This window comes from Pyxicephalus adspersus, chromosome Z (genome assembly GCF_032062135.1).
Source record: "Pyxicephalus adspersus chromosome Z, UCB_Pads_2.0, whole genome shotgun sequence".
NCBI lineage: Eukaryota > Metazoa > Chordata > Amphibia > Anura > Pyxicephalidae > Pyxicephalus > Pyxicephalus adspersus.
The window spans coordinates 76,192,888-76,220,635 of NC_092871.1; the positions used below are offsets into that span (position 1 = coordinate 76,192,888).

The window sequence follows — 27,748 nt, forward strand, 5'->3', positions numbered from 1 at the left end:
CAAGCTGGAATAATAAAAGGCCAGATTGTGCAGCAAGAGCAGGTTAAGGGATACCTAAACAGAAATCTGCCAGCCAGGTAGGGGTATGCAAAAGTCAGACAGGTGAGGTAAACAAGATTTGGTCCAGGCAGCATGCAATAGAAAGACAGAGAGAAGCAAGGTGGAAATTTATTAAAATTGCTCCTAGAGAAGCTAAGGGTAGTATGTGACCGAGAGAGCTTTTTTCAGCCACAGGTTAATCAGAGGTCAAATGGTGGGCCCTAAATAGGACCCACAAATTACTTGTAGATCTCAGGATCATAAAAAGGCAGATTCCCTAGTGTGCTCTCCCCTCCCCTACATCCAGAACACAACAGGACAGAACTACTAAAAGTTGGAATAGCCCCCACATATCTGCACAGTCCTTACTAATGGCATTTTCTGTCAGCTTCCCTGGGATGTCGGTTGGGAGGGAAACACAGCCCACTGGAGATCCTTTTCATGAAGTGGAGCAACAAAAGGGTAAGTGGAACCCTGATACTTTGTTCTAACTTATCATTGAGAAATAAGTTGGAGTTGTAAGTTACTACTTTGGAAATAATTTTAACAAATATGTGGTAATGATAAAGCAGGATTGTGTTAGGGCATGAATAATACCATATTACAGGTCATCATTATATATGTCCATCAGCAGTTCACTAACATTATGGTAACATTTACAAAAAATTATTGTGTATGTGTAACTGCTTTTGATCACTAAACAGAATTAAGTGGTTTTTCTAATTTCATTTATCTTCAAATGATTAGAAATACATTTGCGACTTTGAAACGTTTTCCTTTTATCAGTTACCCTAAATCAGCCCTCCCTAGAGGGCATTTATAACCCCAGTACATCTTTTGCTGCCACAAGTTTTGTGGTTCTTAGCCAATTAGGAATAGAGCCAACAATGATAATGTGTAGCACATCTTACATTATTTTACTTACACTGCATAGCGATGTAGAAAAAATGAAAATGTCCATAAATTCAAGCCCCCTTTCACCTCATTCCAAGAAAATCTCTCTCTTAACAGGGAAAATATTCTTCTTGCTTTGCATAGGGAATAACATAACTTTCTGAATCTACAATCGCTTATCAAATACATAGAACTCACTCTCACTGATATGGCTGACAAGACACATTACTCTTGGATGATTCAGTCTCTTAAGAAGTTCTAGATAGACATATTGATATAGATCCTAAAAAGATATATTTGTTAGCAGTATCAGCATATAGCCATGCAGTAGCACTAACCTCAATCTCCAGAGCCCAAGAGGCATAAGTGACAGAGAGAAGAAATAATTGCCTAAAGATTTCAGTAGATCTAAGATATCTGCAAACTTGCCAATCTTGAAAATAATGTCAGCATTTATGGCAAAGGCCTCCATTAAATTATATTAGGTTCCGTACCAAAATCATGTCAAGTTACATTACAGTAAGAAAAGCACCGTGACTGAGAACTTGGTTTTCTGACCTGGCATCAAAGCAAAACTGATGCATGATCCCATTTAAGAGTAAAACTCTCTTTGGGAACAAACTGGATTCAGTCATTCATCCCTTTCAAGGCAGAGGTAGTAAGGAGTGGGTTATGTCCATGATCACATGGTCATTCATGATAGTTTATCAAAACGCATTTTTCCAGCTTTGTTACCATGAGGAATCCAGCTTCCACTGTCAAGAAGGTGATACTTTTTTCATATGTAAAATACTAACATAAACAAGCTATGTCAACAAGCCATAATGCTGGTCCCCAAGCAAGATCTTTTCCTGGGAGTATATGCTCCAACTTTCATGGTCAAAAAAATGGAGACTGAAGAAATGTTTACTGAAACCAAACAAATCCATTAAAAAAGAGAAATTTTAATAAGTAAACACTTTTAAACCTTAAGGGCCATACAGTAAGTCATCTAACTTTAAAACTGGGCCCTCTTTGTTGGCCTAAAGGACACATTTTCCATATTCCCGTGAGAGAGTTGCATTCAAATTTTGTTTTTTACAGTTGGAAAAAGGCAATTCTAACTCATATGCCTCTTGGCTGACCATTTCACTCAAAGAAAAAGGGATAAGGATCTTTTATTATTTGGATGACATTTTACTTCTAAAAGTGTCAAAAAAGGATATATTATGAAGAGACAATGATATAGTTCTGCAAATCCTGGATAACTTTGGATGGCTAGTAAACACAGATAAAGGACAGCCTACAGCTTCTCGGAACAGTTTTACCTGGGAGAATAGTCCTAGTGAGGGTATTAGAAGAAAGGTAGTGAATCATCAGCTTCTACCTCTTCATCCCATGCAATGTAGCAGGGGCCTGTTTTCTGTCCATGCCCCTTGCATCTTTCTCTTCTCAAAGACTATTAACCTTAGGTTCAGAAAATCCAAGTTATTTAAGGCAATGAGCCACCTGAAACCATCAAGAACGCCTATCATTCCTGGTCACCATCACTATAGCTGTGAGGATAAATACCTTCAATAGGAGTAAAAGACCCCTTCCTAACCTCCAGCCCAGACATGGTTGTTCTAGCACCCATGTTGGTGTTTACACTCAAAGTATCTTCAGCCTCTGATACCAACCAACATATCATTCTACTAACTTTAGCCAAGACGACACCCAAGTGAACTCTGTAGACCCTAAGAAAACCATCATGGCCTACCCCAAGAAAAAGGCCTTTTTCAGAACTTGAGGACATTTGTTTGTACTCTTGTCAGGGAAGTATAAAGGAAAATGGACTTCGAGTTGACACATAGCTTTATGGATACTCAGGGTGATAACTCTGGCCTACAGGGCTTACAAGTGCTTATGTCCACAGTACTTAACAGTTCATTCTAAAATAAACCTATCCACCTCCTGGGCAGCTGTATGCAAAGCTCTCTAGAAAGGATCTGTAAAGCTGCTGTTTGGTCTTACATTCATTACCTATTATTATGTGGAACTGACATCTTTAACTACAATTACAAACAACAGAAAGTCTTATATATTGTCCCTAATACTAATTATTGAAAATATCTCAGATTAGCTCAGAGCAAACAGGTGCAAGAGCGTGCACATACTTATGTCCATTGTGCATTCATGAAGGAGTACCTCAACAGATCCAGGCCGGACTTTGGACATGCCTGCTCAAGAACTGAAATGTAGCAAAAGAAAGGTAAAGGCTAGGGACAGTCAGGCTGGAGAGGAAAAGGCTACATGATGCTGGATATTCTCCAGCCAGGAAATGAGCAAGGCTGTCTGACGTCTAATGCAAAATATGAAAAGCTTATAATTTGCAGTGAAATCTGATTGAGCAACTTTTGGTAAAGCTTTATTTTCCAGAATAAAAAACAAAAAATCCCCCCACAAATCTAATTATTGTTCACAAGCCGTCTTGGCAAACAGTAGACTGGGACGTATGAGGCAAAAGTTTACTAATACCAATGTCATAATTATTATTATCATCATCATAATTGCTAATGAGATTGTAATATATATATATATATATATATTTATTTAGGTATGTATGTATATATATATATATATATATATATATTTATATATGCTTAAAATGTCTTATACATTTCGGTATATCCAACGTTTGACTAGCCTTGCCACATCCTTTGTTTACAGTAAACCAGGTTGTATCTGATTTTTGGTAGGTTTACAAAGGGAAAAAAAGCAGCAACGCTATTATCCTGAGCAAATTTTGAATGAAGTTAAAGCTAGGTGTCTTGTTTTCTAACAGGAGTATTCTCTTGACAATGCTCATCCATGGTTAAAAAGTACTATCAAGTTGTTTATTTCCATCTTACAAGCAGAATTCAGTCAGGTTCACGGTTTAATGGCTCTTGCCTTTAGAGGATCACTGTAGTGTTAACACCACACTGACATTCACAGAACATTGTCTTATTTGGAACCCCGTCAGATAGCAGCCAAAAAAGTAAAATCACTGTGTATGTGACAGTATCCAAAAGAAGAAACTAGCAGCTAGCTACTGCCATCCAGAGCCTTAACCTAACAATACACTTTGAGGTTGTATATGTAAAAGGTTACCCTTTAATTTAATTGTAATGCTTGAAACACAGTTTATAAAAACTGAGTCTTGAAGGTTTTTTTTCTCCTGCTTACAGTTTAAAGCTAGGTACAGATACTAATGAATTGTCACTAGAAATGTTTGTTAGTGATAAAATTGCATACATAAATAAAATAGCACCTTGCATATATGTATGCTTTTATATATGTTTATAAATCATTGTAAAGGCTATGCACTGGATTCAAAACATCTTTCAATTAGTTTAAGTCTTTAATAGCAAAAATGCACTCACAGCTTGCTTTGACAATCACACTTTTCTTTGCCAAGTCAGGTACTTTCTTGCTCGTTCAAGCCTGAAAGCAGAGGGATATGTTGACTTTTAACTCATAAGAAAAGACAATCATTTGCACTTACCCTTGCTGGTTAATTTTTTTTGAGGCTTCCTTTAATCATTACTCTAAGGGTTCAATTTATAAAGTGAATCAGACATTCACTGAAATATGACATAGTGAATCAGACATTCACTGAAACATTCTCTGATGGAGAATCTTTTAGGTCCATATTTTTTCAAGGCAGTAATTGATTTTCCACCAGGAAGTATTTCTCTAGCAAGGTTTTTTTCCTTGTTCCACAGCTTTCACTTGATGACTTGTGATCTGATAACTGGAGGAAATTTTCATGAAGCAGCTGGAGATGTTTTGGAGCAAAAGCAGGAAGGTTTCTCCAAAGCTACAGCTATAGAGCTAAAAGGTTATGGGCACAGTATCTTTATATCTAGGTATGTTAATATGCAGGAAATGCACTGTTGTTTTCTTTTAAGATTAATTCGAGACAAAAGGTCAATTTTTCAGGCTATTTTTTCAACATCATTTGCATTTCTACATGTTCTATTTACCATAGTAAATCCTTAACTTTTGACTTTAGATTGACATATATAATACCTTATGCTTTTTATCACTGTGAAGGAAAGTTTGAGTGCTAAGAAGCTAAAAACAACTAAGCATGCTGGATGCCAGTATATATTAATTAAACCCTAACATGTACTAAAGTACTGCAACTAACAGACCCTAATCTAAGCGAAGTAAATTCATTTCTTAACATCTAATATTGTAAGCCTTTGTTATTGTTGTTTTCTGAGTTTGTCTTATCTTCTTTCGACAGTAAATGTCATTTAAATCTGGTTAAACCTTGCAGTTTGAATAATTAATCAAACTAATAAAAAAAAACTAATAAAAATATAATTTTGATAAATACAGCCCAGGAAGCGTGTGAACTTGAGGTCACAGCTGTTTGGAGGCACGCGAGTTCTGAGACTGCAGGCGAACTCCAGATGTACTCTCAATGGAGTTTCTCCATTCAGAGTTCATCTGAGTTCAATTTCCACGGTCACTGGGCTGTACTTATCATTAATAAGTACAGCCCGGGGAGCGTGGGAACCTGTGGTCACAGCTGATTGGAGGCACGCGAGTGCCTCCAACTAGCTGTGACTGCAGGCGAACTCCAGACGAACTCTCAATGGAGTTTCTCCATTGAGAGTTCATCTGAGTTCAGTTCCCATGGTCACCGGACTGTACTTATCAATGATAGCTCGGGGAGCGTGGGAACCTGCAGTCACAGCTGATTAGTCACAGCTATCTGGCAACAAACTCAGAAAAGCTTCCTATGTACTATCTTTAAAAAAAGCACATACAAAATATTGATACACCCTGAAGGTACTTAATAAGTTATTACCACTAGTAATTTCTGTTGGAGATGTGGCTCTGAAGTAGGTACCCTACACCATATTTTTTGGTTCTGTCCACGCATAGTCCATTAGTGGCAATTAGTAATTAGGGATGAGCCAAAATGCCTCTGACATTCTCATGAAAATTTCCCCGAACTTCCGATGGGCCTGCAAAATTTCGGCGAACCAATTTTGTGAATTCCATTGAAGTGCAGGTTGCCACGCTCCTTGGGCTGTATAGAAGAAAACTAACTGCACTTTCAGAAAAGGCATACCTATTTTAGTGTATATAAACCTAAAAATTGAAGTAAACAAAAAATTTGTTCAAAATTGTTCCCCAGTGTTATCATAAGATTATTATCGTTGTGTGTTTCTTTTGATTATTTTTCTTTGTTATCCATCTCTTTTTTTTTGCTCTATCTGTATTTTATTTATGTGTAAAAATTAATAAATATTCATTTTAAAAATGTAAATAGATTTTGGTACTATAACTTTTTTTAGGGTTGCCCGAGCTTGGGAATGACCCCCAAAAAATAAAGTCTATAAAGTTTAGGAACCATTGCAGCCACTGCATACAGTTTTCAATTATATCAGCCAAACTCACTAAACACTTTTTATCCCCAAATATCTTTGCATTGCATGCCGAAGGTTGAGACAAACAATAGGATGCAGTATATGTTGGTTTTTAAAGGTGAAAATGATTATTTTTATATGTTTTAATATTCTTCTCAGCTCAATGCATGCCTTGCAGGGAGAATAGCAGGAACTAAGACCTTGATCACACAATGGGTTGTGAAGCAGTAGGGTTATAACACTTCTTAAATGTATGAAATTAACTGCCTGCATCTAAATTGGCATTTGTTCATAATGTTTGTCAGGAATTTGGTCAAACTGGTGAAAGAGGGAGCAACATCTGGGAACACAGAATCTACCAAAACAACTGCTTATCAAAACTGCCTCTGAACAATCTAATTTATTTAAGTAAAGAAACATTGCACTGATGGTTGATCAGGGGTTGGTAGGCTGTCAGGGTGAACTAAGCCTTACAATGATATGATACAATTATATCATATAAGGATGAATGCAGGTAAAAAAGTGACCACAGGGTGCCAGCATAACAATGAATAACAAAAGGTCCTAGAATTTTTTTTTTAATTTAAAACTTTATTAGGTAAGTACAACAAGGGAAATATACAATACATGCATATTGAACACAAAGATCAAAACAAATTTGTACATTGTACAGAACACGTACAAAAGAACAAAATGCAATTAAAATATCACAGTCATTATTGTTCCATCAATCAGTCAGAGAATTCTCCTACAATCTGCAACAGTCTTTTGCCAAAAAAAAGTGTAACTTTTTGCTTTTAACACAATATTAAGGAATCCCAGTGGACCCAACCCGTAATTTTTCTTTTGTTTTTATTACAAAATACAAACTTTTACAGAGGCAGGGTGGAATTTTTGTAGGGGAGAGAATATGGGGGATTCATTGGGATTTGATTGGAATTCCTAAAGCCTAGAGTTCAAAGAAGAGAGAGAGTAACACTGACTGTCTTAGGAGAGGATGAGATCCAGGAAAAATCAAGAGTCAGCATGTATAGCTGTCAAGTAGTCCGAGGATTCACGGAACATGGTCCAGTAGAACATCTCCAGTTTGTAGCCTCCTCATTATCTCTAAGAGAGGCAGTTAGGTCCTCCATCATACAAAGCTCGGGCTATTCCTGGAGACCCGGAGTGACGCCACATTGCCGGTATACATGTTCTCGCTGAATCCATTTATCATATTAAAATGGATTTGCAATAGATCTTTAGATAGGGTTGTAATATAGAAAAAATTTAAATGCAATTGCACTGTCCAAATAAGTAAAACCTAATAACACTTCAAAAATGTGTGGAAAAAGTGATTTTTTTTTAAATAAGAGGTTGAATCTTGCCGTATCAAGGACAAGTGAGTAAAAGATTGCAAGGAGGAACTGGGGCTAGCTGGATTCAATATTAAGCAGAACTAAACTGAAAAAAAAACACACTCATCTTTAATTCCGCAGATCGCTCAATCTCGCTGGACCTTTCCTCAATCGGGTCCTGGAATTCTTCCTCGTCACAACACAGAAAAAGTGCCAGGCCCTACTAGTCTTCTTCTTCCATCTTCTGGCTACGTCACCTGATTATGCACTGTGCAGGTGCGAGATCGGGTAATGTAGCCCGCTGTAAATGAGACAATCTTTCTCTAACAGATCTTGTAACCCTCATTTTCTCACCTGTTTGGTGTTCTAATCCTCTGCCATTATTACTGTCTGATCACTGAATCACTGAATGAGTATGTTTAGCTTACTATCACACAATTTGCCACACAGTTATCTATGCTTGATTCAAGGTATGTGACTGAAACTACTGAAATCAAAAGTTCAGCTTTATATCCGGGTAATTAGCATTCTTTAGAATAAAGTCAGCAATGGAAGTTTTCATAACCTCTTCGTGTTAGGTCTGCGTTAAAGAGCAGTTACACTTTAAAACATACAGTAAGTACATTTTGTGGGCTTGTGGGAGCTCTTTTATAACTGTGCAAGTATGCACAGCATGGTATAGTACACATCTACCTCTTACTTTGGCAAAGACAGGTTCAGGTTATATTCACTTCTCCATCCCCACCTTCTGCGTGTCACTAAAATCCTTTTTTGGCCACTGATGATGTAATATGTGCATAGGTGTGAAGGAAAAACATCTTTCTAAAAATCAGCTGGGGTTTACACTGCACTGTGCAGCGTACATAAAAAATAAAAGTATTGCTGGAAATATAGTGCAAATGTTTTGGGGTTTTTTGGGCAAAAGAGACATGTGTCTACAAAACTCGTATAACCCCCAGCTATTATTTTATTGTACCACTTTAGTTTTTCCCAAAGTTCACAACCAGCTAAAATTACTTTGCTAAAAACAAATCTGTATAAGGTAAATTCTGATTGGTTACTATGGGTTTCTGCACTTACAGATTAGCACATAAGAATTAAAAGCTATTTATTGAAAAAAGGCTGTTTGTACAACCAACGCTCAATTTATGCTTCCAGCCCTTAAACAAATTATATTTATAACTGTAACGCTTTGGTGTGCTGGTTTGTTGATTTTTGGTCAAGATTTATTTTCATGCAAATTAATGACACAGGCCTTCAAACCCAATTGAAGAAGTGACAGCTTCTCTACAGGGATTAATTAGAACATTGAATCTTTATATTCTTTAATATTTGCAGAAGGGTGAACATACGCTACATGACACATAGTTACATTATGAAGATGGTATATGATAGATAAGCAATATGGTACTAGAATTTTAATCTGTTTTTTCCATGTGTTTATTTATTTATTTTTTATTTAATTTGACACTTCAGTGGGCAAAGGCTAAACTGGTGCTCTACAGTCTAGTGCTAGACATGATTAACTTGAGTTGGCCATGACATTTTGCTGTGTCTAGCAGTAGTGATGCTGTGTGCAGACACAAGACTTTTCTTTGCCTTTCGGCTGTCTCTTCCTAGATTACTTATTACTGTCACTGTGCAAAAAAAAAATAGTAAATAAGAGCATATTGCAACTGAGGTCATTTAAGGGTATTTTCCCTGTGTTTACTATAGGGCATTTTCATAATTCTGATAATTGTGGCATACTCTGCCCTTAAGATAAAATTAATGCAGCAATATGTGGGCCAATTGATTTTTCAGCACGGGTCAGCATTTTGTTTTATCCCAGCATCATATATCCTATTTATGCATTGGAGAACTTACTCTAGCTGAAATGGCTGAATGTGGCAAAAATAATCATTTAGTTCTTTGGCCAATGGATGTTTATTGGTCAATGCAAATAGCAGGAGAAAGGACTAAGGGGTGTAGAGTGTCAGGCAAACAGAAAGTCCCAATCTGAAGTCCCTTACCACAGGGCTCAAACATGGAACACCTACATACTCACTCTAAGCTTGGACTAAGACCTAAATTGCCAGTCAATACCTGTAGTCTCACATCTGTGAAAAAACTCTACAGTGAAGTGGGTCACTCTTGTTGCAACAGTCTTGACACTAATCACATGCTGGCTCCTGTCTCACTAGCATCCTTTTAGGAGTGGCCATTTCTGACAACTTCTCCTTTAGGCCCTGCTTTATTAAAGTTCTTCAAGGCAGGAGAGATTACACTTTCATCAGTGAAGCTGGGTGATACAGAAAATCTGGAGTGGATTTCATTAGGTATCAAAGTCATTAGGTATTTGTTAGCAAATGTTTTCAATTCTGGACCAGATCCATTCCAAATTTGCTGGATCACCCAGCTTCACTGGTGAAAGTGTATTCTATCCAGTCTTGGAGAACTTTAATAAATCAGGGCCTTAGTGTGAGGAAAATCTTGGGCTGCAGGAGGATGCTCGCTTTCCTCCCCAGCAGCCCAAAATCCATGCCCTGGCTAGCCAGACCTAGCTCCCCCCACCCCCACGCTTTCAAAGGGGCCTGTTACCAAAGGGAAACTACAGCATTATAACAGAATCCTGGGAAATAGATAACAGACCCATCCCCACAGACGCAGCAGTTGCAACTCCCATCTATGTGCATCAGTATTACCCCCAGGAATCAACCTGTACTGATTAATCTGGCCTATTGTATAGGTAAACTTTGTGACACCCCTAACATAAAATTGTTTGTCTGCCTAAATAGCAGCAGGGATCAACTCACGGGTGACCACTACCATTTATATAAATATTAAATGTGGTGATTTTTGTTTTCTGGACAATGTGGTTCTTGTCAAATGGGTAATCAATTGATTTATTTTTAAGTTTTAGCCCTACTGGTCAGTACAGCCATGTTGGTGACCTGACTTTGCTCTTTCAAGTTAGGCAGCAAAGCTTTGTTACCTCCCTGTCCAAAGCTTGTGATTGAACAATAAAGAAGCATCAGACTGATGAAGTCATATCTTGTCCTATCAGCAGGTTTCTTGTTAGCACATGCCTAACGTGCATCCATGCACATGCACAAGCTGCCCTTCCATCCCAGTGCTGTTGATCAAGTGACTACAAGAAGTTCATACCAGTTAAACTCTAGAATTTACACTAGTTATCTCTGCCTGAAGTTCAGCTTTAAAATACACAGGCATTTTACATTTACACATTTGTAGATATTCATTGGCTTAAAATTACCTCTGTCTGCAATAAATCTACAAGCAACAGGTCAATTCCATTTTCTGTAAGTAAATTTGACTTAAAATAATGCTAAGAAATGTCTTGATTTTTTCTTTACTTACTCAGATTTTTCTCAGGTGGCATAAAAATACATGTCATTCTCCCTATACATTATGTACATTATCCTCTATACATCTGCCGACAGACTGATTCTATTTACCAGTGCCTAATGCATTTTATAATTGTTTTGAAAACACATTTTGCTTGGTCCCACGATAGCACCATCATTGTAAATTAAAGCATAATTAGCCTCTTCCCTTTTTATATTCATTAACTCTCCGGCGTTAATGATGCGGAGGGATGGAACGAGAAAGAGGGGAAAAAAGGGAGGAAAAAAAACAATTTGGATTGGGGAGTCCAGAAATTAAAGCGGTGATTTAGATAACGTGCTGGATGTATTGCCGCTTACGCATAATTAAACAATTGCTCAATTTAAACTTGGAAACGGGAGTGAATGTTGATTATACGGATTGGAGCTTGTGGGCTATTAACCCTTTGGCAGCTTGAGAGACCTGTAAAAAGACAGCTTTCTAACATGACATAGGCAGCAAAGTCCAAACAGCAAATTTATCTTAATCTAGTTCAAAGTACTACAAAGTACTTGGCTACCTTGTTGTAGTTAGGGGAGTCTCAACAAAATGAGGGTCTTAAGACAAGTTGAAATATGTAGCCAAATACTGCAAAAATTGTATATGTTTAAATAAACAGATGTAGCCACAGGTATGTGTCATGATAACCCCAAAGTAAACCCCCAACAGGTTTCAGGGTCAGTAATAACTCCAACCCCCAGCCCAGCAATACCATCCAAGTTGGTGCTCAGTACAAGCAGCGAACAGCATTTAAAGGACTGCAGGTAGAGCAAGGAGAGGCTACAAGTAAATTAAACGTAAGAGGGGGTTCTGGGCAGGCAATGCCCCTAAATAGTGAACATGGGTCTCTACAAACATGGGGACTAAGGTGACACTTTTCCCCCGCATTACCCTTCATCTCCTGGTAAGACTTTTTTTACCGACATACAGTTGTGAGAAAAAGAAACTACACCTTTCAAATCCAAGGTTTTATGTATTGGGACAGAATAGAAAAAACATTATCTGGTACTTAGCAGGTTATAAACTTTTTTTAACCTCTAACCTGATATGAAGTATTTGTGCTGATATGATGTGGTTGGTTTTTGTCAAATATGACATTTTACATTATGGACAAACGTTTACACTTTGGTCTCCTCTGTCTAAAGGACATTGTTCCAGACATCTTGTGGGTTGTTCAAATGCAACTTTACAAATGTAAGCCATGCTGTCATGTTCTTTTCAAGCTCCACTTGTTTAGTCTTTAGTCTTTCAACTGTCATGAACTTTAACATTTAACAAGCTAACTTAGGCCTGTAGAGTATGAGATGTAGCTCCTGGGTTTCTTCCAAATTATGACGTTGGCATGAATTTGCTGGGATGTCCACTCCTGGGAAGACTGGCAATTGTCCTGAATGCTTTTCACTTGTGAATAGTCTTTCTCATTATAGAATGATAGATTTTGGAAATACCTCTATAACCAGCAGCAACAATTGTTTCTCTAAGATTATCGCTGATGTCTTTCTTACTTGTCATTGTGGTAACAAACCTAAATGCTCCAGACTGGGACACTGCAAAAACTTCTGCTTTTTAGGAGGTCAGACTTGCTGATGATCAATTAATCCAGTGTATTTGATTAACAGCACCTGGTTGCTACTTCCCCTTTTAATACTTAAAAAAGGTAAGGGTGTACTGTTTCGACTTACCTAACTTTTTTTCTGAATCAACACTTGCTTCATTGTCAGAGGTCAGGGCAGTAACTCGAAAAAAGTATACAAGTCCCAAGATCTTTCTTCTGTCTTTCCTGATCTATGCCCTTGTCTGGGTCAGTAATTCAGAAAGTACTAAAACCAGAAAAGCAAAACAACTACCTGACAACCAGCATTTTCAAAAAAAGGTCAGGGATGGTGGTCCTATATTTTTCTCACATCAGGTTTACTTTACCCAGGAGTTTGTGGCATAATGCTGTGCCATCTTAGCAGATGGGAGACTGCAAGGGGAATTTATGAAGTAACTTGGCTACACAGTTTTTCTGTTTATTTGTGACATTGCATCTGTAATCTTGTAAAGCCAATTATGACAGATCTGCAACACATTTAGTTGTTAAAGAAAAAGTAATACTTTAAACAGATGCACAATTTAGAAATGGTCAGACGCAGGTTTTATGCCTTAAACTGTAACCTTATAGTCATATTGTTTCATATTTTGTCACAATCAAAAATTCCCCATTTCATTACCAATGATTACCTGCTCTTCAGACTGACAAAATTTTTGTACCCCAGGCAAACACTGACATCTCATCCTCTTCAAACATAAAAACCAATCCACTTTACTCTTTGCATGATAGCCTCAATGGAATGACTGCAACCAAACCTCTCCTTCACTAACAGCTTACCCAGCTCACCCTTCACACAACATAACTGACAGCTAGTAAAGACCTGAGTGATGAGTACCTGCTTTTATTTTTGGTATTTGAAAAATTCCATGGTTTTTGCAGATGATGCAAATTCTGTGTAAATTACTGTATCATATATTTAATATATATATATATATTGACAGGGTGTCACAATACTTAATTGGAAAGTTGTGCAATGGTGTTTACACTGCACCAAGGTTCAGGCGTTTCATGAGTTAAAGGCGCCAGGAATAGTTTATTAGTTTTCCATAGTGGTTTTGGAGAACTGGAAAAGTTTTAGGCTCCAGTTTAGGGTTCTGGAGCTGGTAAGGGAAGAGATGGGAGGGGTCCCTGACCACCTGGTTCACATTCAGAACTTTCCCTGCCTGTACAGCCTGAGGACAGGTGTACTTTTTAGTTTAACAGGCTTATATGTAGGCATCTGGAAGCTGCAGAGAAAAGAATTCCACAAGAAAAGTTGCCCATACTGATAGGCTTTGCATTTTGGTCAGGAGCTGTATGGCTAATGTTTATTATTTTGTTTATTTTTTGGGTAACTTGCTAAGTTTCCTGCAAATTGCAATATCTTCCTGCCCATATGTGTACAGTTTTATAACTTGTACTCGTGCTCTGTTCCTTAGGATACCATTATTGGTCAATTCTATAAATGTTCCTAGTTTAAGATTACAAAAGGGACAGCAAAAATGGTTTTATACCCAATTGCCAACTTGTAATGCCTTTAGGAGTTAGGAACTGGCTAAAACATTTTCAATATCTAGTACATGGTTTTGTCCCTTGCTGCATATTTTTATTCCTTCTACTAACTCTTTACATCAGTATTGGGTCTTCTATTAACCATGAAATGACTAGGCATGCAACACTTCTAGAACAGACAAATGCAAAGTTATCCAAAATTTTACAGAATATAACTGGCTTTTAACATTTATAAGTATTATAAGTAACATTTATAACACCAGAGACTGATGATTCAGAGAAGATCCAGTGAGGATCAGAAATAATTTTTTCCCTCTTGAAACAATTTGAATCATGTTTTACAAGAGTTTGTTTGCCTTTCCCTGGATCAATTGTGAGTAGATCATAACCAATCTTTACCAGTCTGACATTTTTGGTTTGGCATACATTTAAAGAGAACCATAAAGCTGATCTATACTAATAACAAAAAAATGACACTTAGCTTTAATCCCTTAGATCCCTCAATGGCGCTGTTCCTTCCCACAATCTGGTCCCACATCGTCCTGGATTTCCTCTTTGTCCTGGTGCAGTGGAAGTGCCGGACGCTGCCATTTTCAGCAGGAGCAGCCAGAGACTCCCAGAATGCATGACGTAGGTATCTGAGAACGCTCTCATTAGGTCTTGATCTTGATTCCAGTACAAAAAGTTTGGAACATGAAGTATTGCAAGTTACCAAATATAAGGATACCAAAGGATATAAAAGATATCCTGTCCTCTGTAAATGATACCCTACCTAAATAGTATGAAAACCCTTACAATGAGCATTAATTAGTTGCCCCATTTGGTCTTTTAGGTATATTTTTGAAAAAGTTTTATATCAATTTATTAGAAGTTAAAAAATATCTGTTTATCCTGTTGGAAATCAAGATAACTTTCCTGAACACTTTGCAGTATTATGCCAAGCAATTTTTAGCAGCCCTGCCCCGTGCTTCTCTGAGAATTACAGAACCTTGTTGCCTTATGGAGAAGATGATAAACAAAGGTCTTCTGTAGTTATAACACATTTTCTGTTCTATGACGAAAACAACTTCTTTGATAAAGTATAGTGCATAAGCATTGTCATTCTAAGATAGGAAATGTGTTACCAACGTGATCACTAGGAAAAAAAATAAAAGGAAAGATTTGTAAAAACTTTTGGGGTTTTTAAAAGTAGGGTAGGGCTAATTTATTTATGTCACTTGCAAATCATCTGCCTTTTCTTTTATCTTATGTTACAAAATAATGTATCAGTAGTAAAACTCAGTTTAATAAATAAAGGGTCTAGAATCTCCACTAAAAGGATGTTGCAGACTTCTAAAGCAGTGATTCTCATTCAGGGGGTCTCCAGTGGTTGCTATGGGTTTTCTGAACAGTTTGTTTTCCTCAGGTCAGTTTAGGTCACCCAGTTTAACCTTTTGGCTGTCTGTAGGGATGACATTCTTCCAACTGTCCAGCAATGTACTTCCAACAGACCACCACAATAATATATTGTGAGCTAAGTAAATAGAAATAATAAAAGGTTGCCTGGACAACTTTTTTTCAAATTCTGTTCTGAGGGACATAATTAGCACCCAACATAGAAATACTATTTTTGGTTATCCTACAAAAGGCAGAACTATCAGCTTTGGGTGAATTGGCTCTTTAAAATGACTGTGTTATTGAAGTTGTTTTCTAAATTTATTTCTGGCAGTTATAACACCAATAATGATAACCTCTTTTACTTTTGGCCTGTAACATCTACTGCTACATGAAATTACTCCATATAACTCATATTATTAATTCATTTTTTCTGCCTCTGACTCTAGAAGGCAGCAGACTCCCCCATATTACTTTAGTAGTACATGAAATAATACCTATTTGCATGCTAGCCAATCTGCCTGTTTATTGCATATTTCCACACACTCTAAGCTTTCTTCCAGCCATAAAACAACTTCAGAATTCTCTGTTAGGGCTTTACAATTTGCCAATAGCAGAACATTAAACAAAACTACAGACCTTTTCCAGGCTGCCAAAACATGATGAGAACATGTTCGGTTCTCAGAGCAATCAGTGAGATTTTTATCATTCCTATCTGTTTATGCCAACAAACAGTTTCCTAGCCAGGAACCTGTAAAAAGGAGATTTGGCTACTGTGACTAGCATCAGTTTATTTCATAAAACTGCAGCAGCCAAAGCAATTAAGCTTCTCAACACTTATACCAAAAGAATAACATATTAAATCCCTGAAAATGCTACCTATTCTAAGATATAGAAGTGAAGTATTGTATTATGCCTTACAGGCACCATTTATTATTGTGTGTATTTGTTTTCTTTTTTTTCCTTTTATTTTGGCACTATGTATAATCTATCTATCTTTGCTTGTTTGGGCAGTGTTATAGCGCCATCCTCTCTGACTTGTATTTACCATGCTAGTATTACCTCTCCCTTACAGCTGTCACTAAAATCAGCAGGGTTGGAGACTTGGGGACCAGAACCTAATTTCACAATGGTTACAAGGAAGAATGCCACAGTCCCCCCTTCCTAAGAAGCACTGGCTTCAACAGAGGAAGAAACTGTAAAGGAAGTGCATACAAGGTGAGTTTAAAATGGAACCAAAGTTCAACTCTGAAAAACTGGTATCAGACAAGGCTTTATTTCAGAAAGAGACAGACAATGTCCCTTCTGCATTAAAACATACTTGCCTAACTGATTGCTGTCTTCATTTGTCAAATAAACGTTGGGATGACCCAGCACATCCCAGCTTTCTCTGCCCTTGCCAGATCTGCATGAACTCCTCCATGCCTGCACAAGAGTTACTTCATCCCAACCTGGCTAATCAGGATGGCTGAAGAGCGGACCCTAGGAAAAGAAGAGGGTCATTTGCTATTTGTTGGCAAATGTTTGCATTACTGGACCAGATCTATTCCAGGTTTGCTAGATCACCCAGGTTCATCCATTAAAGTCTTTCTTCTCCCGTCATGAAGTGTGTTAGTAAATCACGCCCTTTGTAATTTTGCCCTATGTGGGCAAGATGACTCTGAAGTGTCTCCTAAGTGTTTTATAATTCTGAAGGTTATGAAACATTATACATTTCATTTTAATTTGCTCTTTAATCGATATGCGTATGTGTATTATCACTCATGATCTTTGTGCAGTACATTAATTTGCAGTGGATATATACCCAGGTCAATTTCTAAAGCATATCATATATGCATTATCAGAATGTTCCCACAGCACAGGAACAAGCATTTATTCCCAGCATGCGCAAACATAGCTGGGATCGCTGGGTATCCCTGGGCAACAAACACTGAACTGCACATGTAAACTAGACAGCTGGTCTGCAATCAGGCAAATAGCAATAGTTATTGCAGAAGGGACTGAGCCTGTACATTTCTGCAAAAAACACCTGTTTAATGGCAAACTATCATAGTGGGATTTTAGATCCACTTTAAATAATAATTTGAATCATGTAATTGGTTTAGAAAGCCCTATACCTATTAGACATCCTAAGAAACATATTTTCTAGTTGATTTCAGCTGATCAAACACAATTAGCACCTATATAATGAATTCAACCTTAAAAAGATATTTAAGGCACAAGATGTTTGAAAAAGTTTTCAAAAAGCCTCAAGATAATGGATTCTTTCCCCTATAGATCTAATACACAAATCATAAACAATAAATGCATTTCGGAAACTTTTCATAAAAAGTTTAATTTCATAAACTCTTTTGTCTCCAACATTCCATACTGTAATATCCAACCACTGAGAGATATATTTAGAACAGTAGAATTAGATAATCTGATCACTAAATTCAATATGTGTAGTACCATGGATAGACCATATTAGACTGCATGGCTAACCAGTTTTCAATTTTAGTGATATGATATGTTATGATATGATTGTTTGTGATATGAAAACATAAGACACATACAATCATTTCTAAACCTTTCCTTTTTTTTTTGTGACCTATACCCTGTACAATTCAATTGAAATGCACAATAGGCACACCCTTAAAGCAGAACTTAACTAAAAATGAAAAAAAACAAATTTAACATTAATTCTGCAGATCCATTGATCTGTCAGGAGGTTTCTTCGTTAGGGTCCTGCATTGTCCCGGCAGCAGGCACTGGGCGATCTCATTGGACATGTATGAGATCGTCGATTTTTTTTTTCTATTAGAAAGAGTGCATGCCCAACATCAGGGCGTGAACAGAAGGAGCAGCCAAGAGGCTCCCAGAATGTGTGACATAGGCAAGACAGAAAAGAGAGGCGCTGCACCGCTTTTTAAGGGTATAAGACATAACAGCCAATAGGACACTTTAATCTGCTGTTTTTATGCAATGAACTTCAACACAAATTTATGCGTTTCCTAAAGACTTAATCATGATTGTTTAAGCTGTGGAAACCTAAATAGTTTCCCCTCTCCACCATCAAAAATATACCTAACATACACCTTGCTAATATTAGTTTAAATATCCTTTTACCTTTAGAACTGCCATATTTTTTTTAGGCATAATTTCAACAAGGTGCTGGAAACATTCAAATGTAAATTTGTCAGCTGCCCACCCATGATGCAAATTTTCTGTTCCAACACTTCCAGGAGGTTTACAAATTTTACTTTAGGCTGGGTCTACATGGACGTTTATAAAAACACATGTAAACATTCCTACTGCGTTTTTATGCACTTTTATTAGCGTTTTAAAGCTTGCCACGCCTATGCCGTGTTTTCTTGCGTTTTTCCCGCATTAAAGGTATAAGTGCTTAAAAACACGGGAAAAGGCTACATTGAAATCAATAGAAGCATTAACCTGCATGTTTCCAATGTTTTTGGGCATTTTCCAGATTTCCAGCATAGATTAACTTATTGGAATGCATGGGGATTTCAAACATGGGCTTTAAAAGCTTCAGGTTAAACGCTGGGGAAAACGTCCGTGTAGATTAGGCCTTAAATAAAATAATTATCTGCCGTTTCATGTAAGTAAACATTTTGAGTTTAGGTCCACTTTAAACTAATACTTTGTTAAAGAACCTTTTGATTTAATTACATCATTCAGTCTTCTTGTTAATCACTTCACGGCACTTGACATATTTTAAAAGCTGCAGATTGTATGTTTTATTGTATATTTAAGAATCCTGACAGCTGCACTTTGTGTATTGTCCCGTACATGGCATTCTTCTAATACCAGCATAGAAAATCCATTGGTCAGCTACTTAATACACAACAAAAAGTGACATTCATTCAAACAACACTATAAAATTCTCACACATACCCACACACATTTTTTTAATATTACCTCTTGTGAAGCAAAAAATTTCACCCCTAAAAAAAATTATCCCAACACAACCCCTTTCCCCACCATCAAAAAAGTGCAACTTTCTTTACTAGGCATAAATTCCCATGCCCTCTTATTTAACCCACCCTCAGATGTTACAGTGTTTGCCAGAGGGAGTACCTTTCCCACTAGTAATGCCCATATTTAAAATCCAGCTTGTTTAAGGGACTGCAGCCACAAACAGAGAGTGTAATATTAACTTAGTTATATTACATTTTTACTTTCAAGTTTATTTATGCTTCAGGAAAGAAAAAGATTAGCAATGAATTAAAGGGAAAACATATTGAGTAATTTGAACGAATTTTACTTTAAGTTGCATGCTTGTTTTTGATCAATACCACAAAAAAGATTTAAGCCACAAAAGGAGGCCTTCATGAGCAGGGGCTTTGTCCCAAATCCAAAAGTAAACATTGTTACTATAGCAACATCAATCTAGTTTGGGCCATTAACCCCCTAACCGCTAAGCCCGTAATTTCTCGCACTAAATATTTTTGCTCTTTTGGTTAACCCCGTATTTTTTCGCCTACACTAAAATCCCCACTTACCTGGTCCCGCTGTGCTAATCCAGCGTCGGTTCCGTGTTCCAGCGTCGGGTCCATGTTCCAGCGTCATCCTCCAGCGTTGGGTGTCCCTCTACTTAAAAGAAAAGGCCGGCTTAGAGGAGAAAGCCAGCTGGCTTTCTTTTCTAAGCCAGCCGGCTTCCTCTCCCTGTCCCTGCCCCTATCCCTGTGCCTGTCACTGTCCAGCGTCGATCGCTGGACAAAAAAAAAAAAAAAATACTCACCTTCTTCCTCCGCTCCTCCGGACACGTCTGTCCTCTTCGGTGTCCAGCCGGCGAGTGCAGAGACGATCACCGGGGTTTCCCGGTGACGTCGCTGAGTGCGTCGGCGCGGGAGGGAGGCGGGGCGGCAAATTCAAAATTTTGCATTGAGTTCCTTTGTATTGAACTCAATACAAAAAAGCTGTATTGAGTTCAATACAAAGAAATCCTTATATAATATATATATAATTGTATTATATATATATTATATAAGCTACTGTACATTACATTTTACACTTTTTTTTAAACTTTTTTTAGTTTTTTTTTAAAGATTTTTTTTTTTTATGTTTTTTTTATGTTTTATAAAAAAAAAATTTAATTATTAAATTTATAAAATTTTGGACATATTTTGGTGAGTTATGCGGTAATTCGGTGAATTAGAGCCTACAATCCAAAATAAATTTCCATGCAAAAAATGTAACACTTTTTGCATGGAAGTTTGGAAAGAATTAGAATACCCGGCATTTGCGTACGCGTCCCTCTGCGATTCCTGATGATGCGCGTGCGTGCGCCCGTCGATGAGGGTCGTAGCGGAAAATTCAAATTTTTTGTATTGGATTTAATACAAAGTCCTGTATCCAATCCAATACAAAATAATAGAAAATATATTTATGTGGTTTTGTCTATAGGTATGTGACGGACACTAGGGAGGTGTTTTAGAAAAATATATTACTATACATTATACCGAATTATCGCATTTTCAGTATTTTTCATTTATTTATGTGTTCTTGTTTAAGCTGATTTTTGTGTTTTTCCTTTAATTTTATTAAAAGTTTTTTTTTTTTTTTTTTACATGATTGTGTGTTTCAAACATTTTTTATATTCATGATATCTACTAGAACCCTATTCGGACATATTTCTGTAAGTTACAGGTCTACAATTTAAAAAAAAAAAATTCATGAAAACCTGTGACGCTTTTGGAACAGAAATCTAGAAATCAGTGTAACGCTCAGGTGGTTAAAAGTAATTTGCATGTAAAAACAATTGTTTTTCTTTAAAAAATGCTGTATTTATTTATCTGTTCTGTCTGTTGAAATAGAGATTGTACATTTCATCATTTCATATGCAAGAAACATGATATTATTAAGTGCACAGACACTTGTAAACCCATGATACATGTATAAAGCAAATTATCATTAATTAGACATTACTATTTCGCCAAAGGGTAATTATTGTTTTGTTTTGTTTTTTAAAGCCTTCTGATAGACCACCTTTAGTAAAGTATATCTCCCATTCTTTGCTTCAGCACATTGCTTCAATACAGATTGGTAATATTGAACAATACAGTGGACGTACACAGGGGTAGAGGGATCCTCAAGCATGGAGCTTCTTGGAAGAGGTTAAATTTGCTATATGCATGTCTTTGTCTTCCTTTGTTATCCAGACTAATTATACAACAAAGCAAATGGTATTTTTAAAGCAGACACAATAAAGGTATAGAAAACAGATTAATGTATTTATTCAATCATAATAAAAATATTCAATTTAAATAAGTGTCCCACTGGAAACTGTTGTCAATATTATAATCATAACCACCAATTATGACACAGTATACAACAATGCTGTATGAGTCTTTAACAACTTCCAAAAATTGTTTTATGCATCAATCGTAGGTAGGAGAATATTCATACTCGACAAGTTTCATCACTATAATTTCATCTGGATTATCTAACAAAATTATGGCTAAAACAATATATAATTATATTCATAATGATCCTAACTAATTTACAATTACAGCTTTTTTACCTGTATAAGGCTGCTCAATATGCTTACATGGAAGGAAGAGATACCCACACATGCACTGTGTTCCTTTTTGAAATACCCACAGCATCCAATCCCACCATGACATGTGCTTTATGCAAAAAGCAAAACACAACTGCCAATGATTGGATCTGATCATTATCAGGGAGAAGGGAGAGCATCATAGTGAGAAGTCACCTCTTCAATTCATGGAGAGGTTACCCTGGGGGAATAGAAAAATCCAGGTAATACAGATAATATTTACAGCTCCATACAGGTAAATAAACTTTAATTTTAATTTCTTGATATCTTATTAAAGTAAAAAAAGGCCCTGGCCCTATAAAAAATCTGTACTAACTCTCCATTTTAGTGGAAGTGGAATTGATTGAATTTTATTGGACAAAAAACTGCTTTGCTAAAACTTCCGACATTCTCTGATTAGTCTGTCTATGGTAGTACAATATTATGTACTAGTAAATATACAGGTGAATATATGTGGATGATGTAAGTATATTAATGCTACTGTGTTCTATTTATTGATTTTATTTGTGGACTTGGACAGTGGATCGGGATACCAGTCTTTCGTTCATTAAGGCAAAATCGCTCTAGCAGGTACATGAGTATTAAAAAAAAGAAACAAAACATAGATATTATGGCTTGTTCTTTTACTTCAAATACCTAGTAATCTCATGCAATGCAATTTGATCCACAAATAAATTACATAAAATGTAATAGGATATACATCATAGCCAGGTTAAAAAAGTCCATCAAGTTCATCCGCTAGGGAAATAAACATATCCCAGATATAAACCCCATGGACATAGTTGATCCAGAGGAAAAAAAAACCCTAGTCCAACTTGCTCCAACAGGAGAAAAAAATTCCTTCCTGATTCCATGAGGCAATTCAAGGTTCCCTGGATTAACAGTCTGTTATCTTTACTTTTTATATTAAATACCCAGGTATATTCTGTGCTTCTAGAAATCATCCAGCTTTTTCTTAAAGCAATCTATAGTAGTTGCTGAAACTACTTCCTGAAGGAGCCGATTTCACATTTTCACAGAACTTACAGTGAAGAATCCCTTCCTTATCCGGAGCTTAAACTTCTTTTCCTTCAGATGCAAGGAGTGCCCTCTTGTCCTTACAGTGAATAATTGAGAAGAGAATTCACTATATGGACCATTTATTTATTTATATAGGGTGATCATATAACCTCTTAACCTAAACGTCTCTTCTCAAGGGAGAATAGACTCAGTTCAGTTGCTAAAAATGAGGGAGCCTATTTTACATTTTTCACTGTACTGTGAGGAATCCCTATCATATTTGTATATTTTATTTCTTTTCCTCTAGACGCAAAGAGCACCCCCTTGTCCTTAGTTTTCAATATGGACCATTTATATATTTATACAGGGTGATCATATCCCCCCTTATACGTCTCTTCTCAAGGGAGAATAGATTCAGTTCAGCTAATCTCTCCTCATAGCTGAGCTTCTCCATTCCTTTTATTAATTTAGTTGCCCTTCTCTGCACTCTCTCCAATTCCACAATGTCCTTTTTGTGAACTGGAAAAGGTGGAATTAAAGCATCCAAATATTTCTGTGCTTATTAAGAAAAAAAAAACATCATTAATGTAAAACAGGCCAGTATAAGTAGGTCTCACCTTTGAACAATGTTTAGTGTCAAATGAATGCAGTATCATTATGTTTTTAAACAGCAGACTCTTTCCGAAGGGTCTAATAACCCTAAAACTGTTTTTTTTTGCTAAGAATATAACTTGATATTGTAAGACAAGGATGACATTTATTTATTTATTTTTTTGCCTATGCTTTGCCAGGTATATGAACTGTACAGTAAGATCCAGGGACAATTAGAATTTCTGCCTCATTATCGTGGTAATCGTATCAACGGGATAATGAGGTATTAATGGAGATTTAATGTGCATCTCAAAGCAGAATCCCTTGGAGAAAACACATGAGAAAATTGCTGTAAATTCAGTTAATGATGGAAAGGTCCCGAAATGAGATATTTCCACTGAATGAAAAATGCACCATGTAAATGAGATAGAATCAAGGTCATGGGCTCAGCAGGTACCATGCAGAGACAAGGATTTAAAGAAAAGGGTATAGGACATAACAGCCAAAGGGACACTTTAATCTGCTGTTTTTATGCTCTGAACCTCTACATACATTTATGCAGTTCTTAAAGACTTAATCATGATTTTTTAAACTGTTGAACCCTAAATGGTTTCCCCTCTCCACCATCTAAAATGTTTCTAACATACACCTTGCTAATATTGGTTTAAATACTCTTTTGCCTTTAGAACTGCCATATTTTAAGGCATAATTTCAACAAGGTGTTGCAAACATTCCTCTAGGTTTTTGGCCCATATTGACATGATAGCATTACACAAGTACTGTAGATTTGTCAGCTGCACATCCATGATGTGAATTTCCTATTCAAACACTTCCAGGAGGTATTCCATTGGATTGAGTGGAGGTCATTTGAGCGCAGTGAACCACTGTCATGTTCAAGTAATCAGTTTGAGTTAAGCTTTGGGACATGCCACATCCTTCTTGAAGCAGCCATCGGAGGATGGGTTTGCTGTGATTATAAAGGGATCAATATAGTCAGCCTAAAATGACACAGGAAAATCACCACTACCAGACTCAACAATTGATCTCAAATTCTGACCCTGAAATCCAAAGTCAAAACTCCTCAGAGTAGGCAAGGTTTTTCCAATATTCTCTTGCGCCCATGAAAACTGGGCCAGTTCTTAAAAGAGAGGGTTGTTTTTGCTGCTATAGCCCACCTACTTCAAGATTTATTGTGTTGTGCATACAGAGATATTCTTCTGTATACTTTAGTTGTAGCAAGTAACTATTTGAGGTACTGTTACCTTTTTATCAACTCAAACCGGTTTGACCATTCAGACCGGCCCGCCTGTCAACAACAACCATGCCTCATTTAAAGTCATTTTAATCACCTTTTTGTCCCATTTTGATGCTCGGTTTGAACTTCATCAGGTTGTCTTCGCAATGCCAAGTGATTGGCTGAATAAATATTTGCATTAACAAGCAGTTGAACAGGAGTAAACAATAAAGAAGACAGTGAGTGTATACTAATGTTTAAGTGGAAAAATTTATATTATCTCACTTAGAACACCCTATGTATGGTTTGAATGATAACTTACAGGTCCAGTGCAGTGTTTCCTAGACTTTACAGTCATATATTACCTATTTTCTCAAATAGGAAACCACTACGATTTATGTTTTATTTACCTCCCACTGACATCCAACATTCAAAGCACTTAACCAATGATAAAAAAGATAACATGAAAGGGTATTTTAATATTATCCGCTAATATAACAGGTACTTTTCCATTGATCCCTGAAAAGGAGTACCAACATTTGATGCCAACATAAAGGGGCTCTACACTACTGACCATGAAAGTACATTGTACTACTGCCCAGCAATGTAAGGTGGCACTACACAGACCACCAGCATAAAGGATAATGTAACTCAAGTGAACATAGGAGGCATTTCACTGCTGACCACCATGATCAATGGAGTACTGTACTGTACAGACTAGTGTATGAGGACACTTCACCACTGACCCCCAATATCAGGGGGTAATAAACCACCTTTCATCAGGGTAAGGGGACATTTCCCCACTGTCTACCAATGTAAAGGGGACATTTCACAATTAACCACTAAAGTAAAAGGCAATGCACTAATGCCCACCAACATAGGTAGGCACTATACCACTTACCACCTATGTAAAAAAATTACTGTAACAGGTGGAACACCACCACAGACCACTTAGCAGTTACTAAAACCAATGCAGGGTGCAGCTTTCTCATGGACCAGCTACACTGAGCACTACACCACTGACCACCAATGTATAGGGGAACTTCAACCCTCTACATGGCATACCACAGGCCCGTTCCTGACCACTGCATTCTACATACTTTTATGTACTGAACTTCTTTTTACAGCTGTACCCTGCAAGCCCTGCTGTATACTACACACTATTACCCACATTGATTATTGTCTCAGCAGTTGCTGGTTGCAAAGTTTATTTTTATTTTTTTAGGCTGAGATAAAGTGTTAGTTTTATGTCTGTATATTGTGTGCTTTATGGTTTTTTATTCCAAAATAAAAAAAAGCAGCTTGTGTCATGGTGATTAGGGCTCATGTGTATGTAATAGGTGTTCAACATTGAAATGGGCATCAAATTTTCAAATAAAAAGGAGCTGTGTGTTCTGAACCTGATAAAAAATATGATGCGCAATCATCAAATCAACAGAACTGTTTACTATGGTGGCGGTGACCTGGAAAATATGCATCTGTTATAAAACATGTAAATATCGGATACGACACATCACTAACAAAAATCTTTATTAATAATTTTACAAAAGATAAAATTATACAATATTTAAATAAAAACAAAAATATCAATTGAAAAGCTTTTTATTGAGGCAGCCCTTTTAGCTTGTAATACCAATTAATGAACCAAGACCTCAGCTTGTGAGTTATCTGCATCAATCACATATTTATTTAATGGGATAGTTCTGGGGATTTGTTTCATGGCTCATTGGCTTCATGTCAAGGTTTCACCACTTTCTTAATAGTTTTCCTCCAGGAAACACAAACTGTAGACCTATGATACCTTTTTAATTTTCCCTTCAGCCCTATAAGCTTACCACTGTGAGTTTTACTATGTGAATCAATTGAAATTGTAACATAGTTTAGTTTTTTGCCACATATAGTCATAATACTATTAAACATGGCGTACACTAAAACAAGCTTGCAACCTTCTAACAAACTTTTTTTCCATGAAAACCCATGGAACAAGGGACTCTTTTTACTCATTCTACCTGTGCTTCTGCATCCATAACCAGCATATTTCAAGTGTTATTGTCTGTCCGGCATCTGCAAATAGCAAAAACTTGTCCATTTTTACCAAAATGTTTAAAACAAGGAACTGTTACCTCTGGTAAAAACTTTGGCCAGTCTCCTGCTCCCTTTTACTTGTGTGTATGCATCCCACAATGAGCAGAGCTTAGGATTCCATAGTATGCCAAGTGATTTCATGTATTTTTCCCTATATTGGGTGAATATATTTATATATATATAAAAGAAGATATGGTTATATTTTCCAGTGTCTAACTGTATGATTTTATCCAACAGTTTATCCATCTTACGTTTCCTTGAGGAAGCCATTAAGACGAATTGCGTCAGGAATAAATAAGAAACGGATTGCATGTGTACTGTTTCAAGAAACTTTATTTTCTTATGGACTGAATAAGAACATTTCATCATTTTAGTAGAAGCATCTGTATAGTATGATATCCCAATGTCCTCAAAAACGTTGGATGAGGTTGGTATAATTGTCTAACTGTTTTTTGCACGCTGAAGTAATGTAATTTTTACAGTATCATAGTTTAAAACTATTAAAAATATTTTTCTTAATATATTTAGCCAAAAAAACCCTTTTGCATGTCTGTTATTTGTTAAACTTTATATATAAATGGGTCATATAAATGAACATGCAGCCCACAGATCTTCTTTTAACATGCATTTTGTACAATGACACACATTGGTTTGTTTTATTGTGTGCTGACTTGCTTTTGACATACATCAGAATATATATTTAAAATGCACCAAAATATATGTTGTTTTGAGTTTTTTACAGTGTTGTAATTGAAACTGTCAAGTGAAAAAAAATTG

At 36.6% G+C, this 27,748-nt stretch overlaps 1 long non-coding RNA gene across 1 annotated transcript; it reads left to right on the top strand.

Moving 5' to 3' along the window:
- The first annotated feature begins 18 nt into the window (after window positions 1–18).
- Window positions 19–27,597, top strand: LOC140344337 (uncharacterized). Its single transcript, XR_011923554.1, has 4 exons — window positions 19–501; window positions 14,625–14,759; window positions 16,579–16,721; window positions 27,209–27,597. It is a non-coding gene; the product is annotated as an uncharacterized lncRNA (long non-coding RNA).
- Window positions 27,598–27,748: the final 151 nt, after the last annotated feature.